Source organism: Nicotiana tabacum, chromosome 3 (assembly GCF_000715075.1).
Source record: "Nicotiana tabacum cultivar K326 chromosome 3, ASM71507v2, whole genome shotgun sequence".
Classification (NCBI taxonomy): Eukaryota; Viridiplantae; Streptophyta; class Magnoliopsida; order Solanales; family Solanaceae; genus Nicotiana; species Nicotiana tabacum.
Genome location: NC_134082.1, coordinates 28,595,434 through 28,606,566, shown reverse-complemented (window position 1 = coordinate 28,606,566; position 11,133 = coordinate 28,595,434).

The window sequence follows — 11,133 nt, the reverse complement described above, 5'->3', positions numbered from 1 at the left end:
TAGACAAATTAAAAGTAATTAGATAAAAATATTAATTAGCTAAATAAGAGAAAATATTTTTGTAATTTTTATTTTTGTGATAAAATAAAGTAAAAGAGAGTGATACTAAACCTAAACTAAATACTTACGCTAGAATGTGTAAAATCTTGGGGAGGGTCATTACATTTCTACAGCTGCCCCTTTTTGACTGGAAACGCGAAGAGTTGTCAGACAAAGAACGACGAGATAGGTTTTTTGTCCCGACCCTTATTTAGGGAGAACAAAAACTAAGAGAAAGGAGAATGTGACCGAGCCCCGGTATCTGAGCTGCCTACATATCCTTGGCTATAAAGGAATCAGGCCATGTGTAGTTCAGAAGTGAATAAGGTGATGGAGTATACCGAGGTGGAGAGCCAATTGAGGTGCCGTTCCGTCGAGTTTCCGGTCCGCAGTCCTATTATTACATCAAAATCAAAACATAAAAAAAGACTAACTAAGCCTATCAACTATGAGTTACAAGATTCCTATGTATAAGTCTTCTGAAGCTTGATCTTGAGTCTTGAATGGTTCCTCATGCGGACTTTAGATTTGAACCTTGACGCTTGCTAGCTGCATGTGCTAGTTCATTCTTCTTCAGCTTTTTCGGATTAAAACCGGACACACCATGCTTGTGACTTCAGTCATGTCTTGATCAAGCCACCTCTTGTCTCAGCTTCTGCCTTTTGGATTCACTTCCCTTTTTTCATTTTTATTCTAGATTGAGATTACTTCTGTTGATCATCTCGGACTGTTGACTCGCATTCTTTCCGCGAGCTTCTGCTACTTCTAACTTGAATTGAATTCTGAAATGACTTCCCTTGTTCTCCAGGTGGGTTCCTGCTACTGACCTGAAATAATTCCGAAGCAAATTCCCTTGTTCTCCAGGTGGGTGCCTGAAACTTGAAATGAATTTCCTTATTTTCCAGATGGGCGCCTGATGCCAAAACGTAAAATGTATTCCCTTGTTATCTAGGTGGGCGCCTGAGGCTGAAACTTGAAATGTATTCCCTTGTTTTCTAGGTTGGCGCCCAATGCAAAAACTTGAAATGTATTCCCTGTGCGCCTGATGCAAAACTTGAAATGTATTCCCTTGTTATCCAGATGGGCACCTGATGCTAAAACTTGAAATGCATTCCCTTGATATCCAGGTGGGTGCCTGATGCTGAAACTTGAAATGTATTCCCTTGTTATCCAGGTGGGCGCCTGATGCCAAAACTTGAAATGTATTCCCTCGTTATCCAGGTGGGCGCCTGATGCTGAAACTTGAAATGTATACCCTTGTTATTCAAGTGGGCACTTGATGCTGAAACTTGAAATGTATTCCCTTTTTATCCATGTGGGTGCCTGATGCCAAAACTTGAAATGTATTCCTTTGTTATCCAGGTGGGTGCCTGATGCTAAAAATTGAAATGTATTCCCTTGTTATCCAGGTGGGCGCCTGAAGCTGAAACTTGAAATGTATTCCCTTGTTATCCAGGTGGGCGCCTGATGCAGAAACTTGAAATGTATTCCCTTGTTATCCAGGTGGGCGCCTGAAGCTGAAACTTGAAATGTATTCCCTTGTTTTCCCGGTGGGCGCCTAATGCCAAAACTTAAAATGTATTCTCTTGTTTTCCAGGTGAGCGCCTGATGCAAAACATGAAATGTATTCCCTTGTTTTCCAGGTGGGCACCTGATGTAAAAACTTGAAATGAATTCCCTTGTTTTCTAGGTGGGCGCCTGATGCCATGTCACGACCCGGATTTCCCACCCTCGGGAGCCGTGATGGCGCCTATTGATGTGAGCTAGGCAAGCCAATTATTGAACAAATTACCTTTTTACCCCTTTTATACTCTTTAGCATTTTTAAAACAATAACGTGTAAACAACGAAAATTTAAAATAAGCGGAAGAAAAGCAATAAAAATATCTGAACATGTGCTAATGCAACTATTTAAGCCTTAACCACCCAGAACTGGTGTCACAGTGTCACAGACGATCTAAGATTCACTACATATAAAGTCCAAAAAATAAACGATACACTGTTTCTGAATTAAAGGAAATGAAACAGGGATAAAAGTGATAGAGGGAGACGCCAGGGCCTGCGGACGCCTGCAGGTCTACCTTGGATCTCTGCATGGACTGAAGGTAGCCACCCAATCTACGGTCCAAAAGCTACTCTGGGATCTGCACATAGTGCAGAGTGTAGTATCAGCACAACCGACTCCATGTGCTGATAAGTGCCTAGCCTAACCTTGGTGAAGTAGTGACGAGGCTAGGGTCAGACTACCACATAAACTTGTGCAATTCTACTATATATAGCGGAAAAGAAGAACATAAATAAACAGTCAAATATGGGAGGGGTAGCATGCTGCAGGGGAGATATCAATTCAGAATTTAAGGACAACAGGTAATTGAAAGAAACGGTAAAATCTCGGATATCAACAAAGAATCAGAAATCAATAAGTGCACGGCATCACCCTTCGTGCTTTTACTCTTGTCCTTACCAAATCAATCAAGTAATGAAAATGTGCACGACATCATCCTTCGTGCTTTTACTCTCGTCCTCACGATATAATCACTATAATCGGCATAGAATGGTACATCATGCAGCACGACATCACCCTTCGTGCTTTACACTCTTTCCTCAAAAATCATACACGGCATCACCCTTCGCGCTTTAACACTCTCTCACCAAAACAGTACACGGCATCACCCTTCGTGCTTTAACACTCTTCCTCACCCAAACAACAATCACAAATAATAGGGAAAGGGAATAAATGAAATTACAATAAAAATCCCGGGGAGGGAACAATAGTTCAACAATCAAGTCCTAGTAAGGGAATAACATCAAAAGAAGCATCAACATCTCGGCTAGGAAGATAATATCAAAAACAACAAATTCCCAGCAAGGGAGATAATATAATGATTCTCTTCTCTTTTTTCACTTTTACTTCACAAGTCACTTCACAACTTTGAGCCAATGCTCTAAAAGGTTCAATTTCCACTTATAATTTCATATTTCATTGTACAACTTGAGCCAACGCTCCTCAATTTTCTAATGTCACAATTAATTCCACAAACTTTGCCCAACAATAGAAATCATCATCAAAGCATGAATAATACAACGAATCCATAATAATCACAATATAATACTCACGGTCATGCTTGACACCAATGTATAGATACTCGTCACCATGCTTATACGTCGTACTCGACAAGTACCACATAGCAAATAGGACGCGACTCCTAATCCGTTAAGCTAAGGTTAGACCAAACACTTACCTTGATGCCAAGAACACAATTCACGTCTCAATTGCTGCTTTACCCCTTGATTCCACCACCAATTCGCTCGTATCTAGTCACAAGTTACTTAATTACATCAATAAACGCTAAATGAATCAACGCCAATGCATGAAAATGAGTTTTCTAAAGTTTTGCCCAAAAAGTCAAAAATTGCCCCCGGAACCACGTGGTCAAAACCCGATTACCTATTCCTCCACGAACCCAAATATATAATTTGTTTTGAAATCGGACCTCAAATCGAGGTCCAAATCCCCAATTTTTGTAAAACCTAGGTTCTACCCAAAACACCCAATTTTCCCCCATGAAAATTATTGATTTTGAGTTGAAATCATGTGAAAAGATGTTAATGATTGAAGGAAACGAGTTAAAATTGACTTACAATCGATATGGAAGAAGTGTTGTTCTTGAAAATTGCCCAAGGGAGTTTGTGTTTTGAAAAGATGTGAAAAATGGTTGATTTTCGGCTAAGTATAAAAGTTGCAGGTCGCAGGTATGGGAAATGCGAATAGGGTTCACAATTGCGAACCCTGACCTTTGCTAAGTTGGGAATTGTGAACAGCCTTTCGCAAATGCGAATTGGGAATTGCGAAGGTAGGGTCGCATTTGCGACTACTGGCTAGGAAGGGAGGCATCACATTTGCGATGGAATCTCACAATTGCGAGGATAGGCTGGCCTGGGCTTCTTTCGCATTTGTGGCATGCTTCTCACAATCGCAATCTCACATTTGCGAGCCAGGCTTCACAAATGCGAAGCCTGCAGGTCTGCAATGCAACAACTAAAAATCTGCAATTCCTCAAGTCCAGAATCCACCCCGTGGCCTATCCAAAACTCACCCGAGCCCTCGGGGCTCCAAACCAAACATACACACCAGCCTAAAAACATCATACGGACTCGCTCGTGCATTCAAATCACTAAAATAACATCAACAACTATGAATTTAGCATCAAAATCATTAAATTTTCTTAAGAACTTCAAATTTCCAATTTTTCCAAAAACGATCCGATTCGCGTCATTTCAAGTCCATTTCTTACCAAATTTCACAAACTTATCTTAAATCACATATAACACTTGTACTGGGTGCCAGAACCAAAATACGGGTCCGATACCATCAAGTTCTAATCACAATTCATTTCCAAATAGCATAAATAATTTCAAAAAATAATTTTATTTAAAATTTTATTTCTCGGGCTTGGGACCTCGAAATGCAATTCCGGGCATACGCCCAAATCCCATATTTACCTACGGACCCTCCGTGACCATCAAATCATGGGTCCGAGTCCGTTTACCCAAAATGTTGATCGAAGTCAACTTAATTCATTTTATAGCCAAAATTTATCATTTTTCACAGATTTTCACAAAATGGCTTTCTGGCAGGCTGCGCACGCAAATCGAGGTGATGTTGAAAGAGGTTTCCAAGACCTCGGAACGCATAATCATTTCTAAAACCAGTGATGATCTTTTGGGTCATCACATGCCAAAACTTGAAATGTATTCCCTTATTTTCCAGGTGGACGGCTGATGCAAAAACTTAAAATGTATTCCCTTGTTATCCAGGTGGGCTCCTGATGCCAAAACTTGAAATGTATTCCCTTATTATAGGTGGGCGCCTGATGTAAAAACTTGAAATGTATTCCCTTGTTTTTCAAGTGGGCGCCTGATGCTTAATCTTTGAAATGAATTCCCTTGTTTTCCAGGTAGGCGCCTACAACTACCACAAAACAGAAAAAACAAAAGAAACTTCTGTGCCCCAGTTTGGTACCGGAAACATCTGCGTGTGCTAATCGAATCCTATTATCCAAAAGAGCTATAAGAATTTAAAAGTTAAATCCATTATCCAGGAGGGCTCTAAAAAATTAAAATTAAATCTCATCTTAAGAGTGAAAACCTAAAGGCTAAATTCTTTTTCCTAAAGGTAAAACTTACGCTAAATCTCATTATCTATGAGGGTCCAAAAAAACTTAAAACTAAATCCCATTATCCAGAAGGGTCCTGACAACTTAAAATTAAATCCCATTATCCAGGAGGGTCCTGAAAATTTGAAACTAAATCTCATTATCCAGGAGGGTCCTGAACACTTAAAGCTAAATCTCATTATCCAGGAGGGTCCTGAAAACTTGAAACTAAATCTCATTATCCAGAAGGGTCCTGAGAAGCCGAAAATGAACTTACCTAAGCCATGCTCTCTTCCTGGAGGATCTCTGCAGAACGAACAAAATTCCTTGCCCCTGAACCATGCTTTCCTCATGGAGGGTTCCTGCAGATCGAACAAATTATCTTTCCCCTTCTCAAACCGCCTTTGTGCTGACAAAATTGGGCACGACACTTGAAAAAAATTCAAGCTTCCAAGCTTTGATTTGGACATAGTCTTCAACCCTATTTCAAACAAAGAAAACTTGTGAGTTTAAACATGGTGGTTGGTTTGTGGCCTTGACTTTGAGGGCGATTGCTCCTTCACTTTCCATGATAACTTTGATTTCAATTCGAAAGACCTTGCTTGTTTATTGACTGACCACTTTCTTTGTCATCCTTATCACAGAAAATACCTCTGATCCGTTCAAACCCAACACCTTCTATCTATTGCATTGTGCTCATGAATTGACATATACCGAACCTTTGTATTTCACATGAATCCCAAAGCACGTTGATTGTTACCAACTCAATGCACATACTGTTCTTTCCTAACGTATGCCACTTTGATGTACTAGCCAGATTCTGTTTTGTACAATTGGAAAGCTAGTGGCAAATTTTGAAGTCATTTCTCACTTGTTCTAACCAAACAGACTCAGAAAAAGGAAGTAAACAAGACAAAAGGAAGAGAATAAAGGACAATGCAAAGAGATGATTCCTAACAAGAAAACAACAAAGTAGAGACTTATCAGATGCGGATACCAACTCTAATGACCATGACATGAACCTTTGGATTAAGTGCCCTAATTGTCAAAAAAGTCTAATGTTCAACTCTTGTTGTACCTCTGATTCCATGCTCCGATTATCCTATCTGATTCACGGTCCTTATTCCACTTGTAGTGCCCAAAGAGTTTTCACCATCAAGCCTCTCTTATTTTATTCTTTCTCTCAACTTACCGTCGCCTTATGATGCCTGTGAAGGTTTTCACCAATAAGACTCTCTAATTTTGTTCTTTTCTCTCAACTTACCATCGCCTTATGGTGCATGTGAAAGTTTTCACCGATAAGACTCTCTCATTTTTTTCTTTTCTTCTTTTTTTCCCTCTAATTCTATAGATGACAAGGCATTAACCACGATAGAAATATCATATGCTCTTGGCATGTCTGACTCGGTACTCTTAAAGATTATCTGGGAGGTCTTTTTTGGACTGTAATAAGGCTTTTGGATAAGGTTAGAAAGAAAGGATATCATAAAGGCTCAAAATAACTAAGACAACAGGGTTAATTTATTTACAACTTTTGAAATTCATTCTAAAAACATTTTCCCAATTTCTAAAACAATGGAATTTGATTCTCTTTTTTCTGTTTTTTAAATGAAATTTCTAAGAAAGACTGCCCCACTTTCGAATTCGTGGGATTATAAAATATTTTATTTGGTGCGACCGAACCTTAAGGCTGTGTGATGACCCGAAGGGTCATCCCCGTAGTTCTTCCTTGTTCCACATTTTCGAGGCCTTGAAAACCTCGCTTTTAGTTGCCTCGATTGGCGTGCGCAGTTCGGGCGCATAGCCAGAAGGTTTTATGTTAGAATATGTGAATTATGTGAAAATTTGATGAATTTCGATATTAATATGCATAATATTGACTTCGGTCAACATTTTGGGTAAACGGACCCGGACCTGTGATTCGATGGTCCCAGAGGGTCCGTAGAAAAATATGGGACTTGGGCGTGTGCCCGAAATTAAATTCCGAGGTCCCAATCCCGAGAAATGAATTTTTGTGTGAAATTGTTTTTCTGAAAATGATATGAAAACTTGAAATGAAAATGAGTTAGAAAATATAGGTATCGGGCCCGTAGTTTGGTTCCGGCGCTCGGTACAGGTCTTAAGTATGTTTTAAGCACTATCTGTAAAGTTTGGCTAAAAAAGAACGTCATATGACGTGTTTCGGACTTAAAGTGGAGAATTTGAGTTTTATGAAAGTTGAGAGAAAAATCATGTATTTTGAGGCTTGATCCTATGTATATGATGTTATTTTGGCGATTTGATCGCACGAGTAAGTACGTAAGATGTTTTTAAGGTTGTGTGCATGTTTGGTTTGGAGCCCCGAGGGCTTGGGTGAGTTTTGAATGGGGCCCGGGAGGTCTTGGACTTAAGAAAATGCAGGTTCAGGTGTTGCAGACACCAGCGCGGCCGCGGTCATTTCCGCGCGGTCCGCGCTGGAGTCGTGCGGCCGTTATGCATTTCTGTGCGGTCCGCATGGCTGAGTCTGAGGGCTAGGGTTTCAGGTTAACCAGTGCGGCCGCGCACAAAAACAGTGCGGTCCGCGCTGGAAGGGTTCAGAGAAGCCCCAATTTTCTCCCACTCGGCGCGGCCGCAACACATTTTTGTGCGGTCCGCGCCAGGTCCTCAGAAAGGTATACAAGTTCGGAAAATCTCAGTCATTTTTCACTTTCAAAAACACAAAACCTAAGAGGCGATTTTCCAAACAACTTTTCTTCTCCAAAACGATTGGTAAGTGATTTCTAACTTAATATCTTTATTCCTTAACATCTTTTAACATAATTTCAACTTCAAATCAAAGATTTTCAGGGGTGAAATTGGGTGTTTGGGTAGAACCTAGGTCTTCTACAAACTGAGGAGTTTGACCTCAATTTGAGGTCCGATTTCAAAATAAATCATATATTTGGACTCGTGGGGGAATGGGTAACCGGGTTTTGGTCCGAACCTCGAGTTTCGACCACGTGGGTCCGGGGGTGTTTTTGACCATTTTGGAAAAAACCTTGTAAAATTTATTTTTCATGCATGGGGAGTGATTCATTTAGTAATTATTAATGTGATTAAGTAACTTATGACTAGATTCGAGTGGATTGGTGGTGGAATCAAGAGGTAAAGCTATACTAGAAGCGTGAGTTGAGTTTGGAGCATTCGAGGTAAGTGTTTGTTCTAACTTTGGCTTGAGGGAATAGGATTAGGATGATATTTGCTACTTGCTAATGTGGAGTACGGTGTATAGGCATGGTGACGGCTATCTATGCACCGAAGTCTAGCATGACCGTGAGTCTTGATTGCTTTTAATTCGAATAATGTGACACAAGCTCCTTGTTTATTTGATAAGTTTCATATAATGTGAACGATTGAGGAAGAATGATTTAAAAGGAGAATGTGTTGTGAATACTCCCTTGCCGGGATGTGTAGACTGATATATATATATTCTCCCTTGTCGGGATATTTTGGGTTGTTAGCTGTACCCTTGCCGGGTTAAAGGTATTGAGTTGTTATTCTCCCCTGAAGGGGTCTACTATATGAAGTCAGATATTATGAACTATATTATGGGATCGTGTGGCACGCCGTCCACTTATATATGATATTATGGGATCGTGTGGCACGCCGTCCACTTATATATGATATTATGGGATCGTGTGGCACGCCGTCCACTTATATATGATATTATGGGATCGTGCGGCACGCCGTCCACTTATATATGATATTATGGGATTGTGTGGCACGTCGTCCACTTATATATGATATGAATTGGGATCGTGTGGCACGTCGTCCACTTGGTTATTGGCCTCCGTTGCCGGTGACATATTGTGCATTGTGGTAAAGATGAAATGGGAATGGGTGGTACGCCTACCACGTGGTATATGGAAATAGGGATCGTGTGGCACGCCGTCCACCTATATATTGTTAAAAGGGATCGTGTGGCACGCCGTCCACCTATATATTGTTAAAAGGGATCGTGTGGCACGCCGTCCACTTATATACTATATTATGGGATCGTGTGGCACGCCGTCCACTTATATATGATATTATGGGATCGTGTGGCACGCCGTCCACTATATATATATATATATATATATATATATATCATGGAAACCGGAGTTTCTTCTATTTATTTCCGATATTTCATTTTTATCTATTACTCCCCGATAGCATGTCCCCTCCCAGTTTTACTTTGTATTATCTTGTTATTGTTTTCTTGCACTTGTTGTATATATATCTGTACAGGTTAATTGTGGTAGGTACTGTCTAGCCTCGTCACTACTTCGCCGGGGTTAGGCCAGGCACTTACCAGCACATGGGGTCGGTTGTGCTGATGCTACACTCTGTGCATTTTTGTGCACAGATCAGGGAGCAGCTTACGGACCACAGCAGTAGGACTTCTGGGAGCTATCTTCAGTCCAGGGACTCTCGAGGTATCCTAGCTGGCGTTCGCAAGCCGAAGTCCCTTTCCATGTTTTTCGTTTGTTTATCTTGTATCAGACAAACATGATGTATTTTCCTTTCAGACATTGATTGTAGTATTCTGTAGTAGTCCATGAGCTAGTGACACCAGACTCTGGGTAGCATTTTGGTTCAAACTTCCGCACTTTTGGTTCTCAGTTGCTTTAGATTTAAAGTCTTCCGTTTAAATTTTGTCTCGTTTATTATATTGTTTGGAAGAAAGCAGGAAAAATGTTTTATATATTTGGCTTGCCCAGCTCCGATAGTAGGCGCCATCACGACACCCGATGGTGGGAAATCCGGGTCGTGACAAGTTGGTATCAGAGCACTAGGTTACTTAGGTCTCACAACTCACGGACAAGCTCAGTAGAGTCTGAGGGATCGGTACGGAGACGTCTGTATTTATCCCGCAGAGGCTACTGAGTTTGGAAAACTTCACTTTGTTCATTCGTGTCGTGCGATTCTGATTCTCAAGTATTGATCGTCCTACTACTCTGTTCTTTCGTAGATGGTGAGAACACGTGCTTCCTCTTCTACTGCGCAGTAGCCCAAGCCCCCAGCTCCTATCAAGGGCAGAGGGCGAGGCCGTGCCAGAGGCCGAGGCAGAGCTCAGCCCCGAGTAGCAGTCCCAGAGGTGGAGCCTTGTACTGACTATGACAAGGAGGTTCCAGCTCCATCAGCTCCAGTGGGCCCAGCTCAGGTCCCAGAGGGTTTCATAGCCACTCCAGTGCTTCAGGACACTTTGGTCCGACTAGTAGGCTTTATGGAGGGCATTTCTAGAGCGGGTTTGCTTCCCGTAGCTCCAGCCACATCTCAGGCTGGGGGAGGAGTACAAACTCCTGATACTCGTACTCTAGAGCCAGTAGCTCCTCAGGCTCAAGTTCCCGCAGTTCAGCCAGCCGTGGCAGTTCAGCCAGTTGTGGCAGCCCAGCCAGGTATTGCGGCTCAGTCCAGCGATGGTGCGGCTATGTCCGCGGATGCTTTGTGGAGGCTTGATCGTTTCACCAAGCTCTTCACAACCACATATAGTGGCACCCCCTCAGAGGATGCTCAGGATTTCATATTCAGCTGTCATGAGGTTCTACGGACTATGGGCATTGTAGAGACCAATGGGGTCGACTTCGCCACTTTTCGCCTGGCAGGATCCGCCAAGACTTGGTGGAGGGATTTCTGTTTAGCCAGGCCAGCAGGGTCACCATCATTGACCTGGGATCAATTTTCAGAGTTATTTCTGGGGAAGTTTCTTCCAGTTAGTCAGCGAGATGCTCTTCGCAGGCAGTTTGAGCGTCTCCAGCAGGGTCCTATGACGGTCACCCAGTATGAGACCCGGTTCATTGATCTTACTCGTCATGCCATTGTGATATTCCCCACCGAAAGAGAGAGGGTGCAGAGGTTTATTGATAGATTGGCCCAGCCGATCCGTGTTCAGATGGCCATGAGTGCCGGTAGTGAGATTTCATTTCAGGAGGCGGCAGATG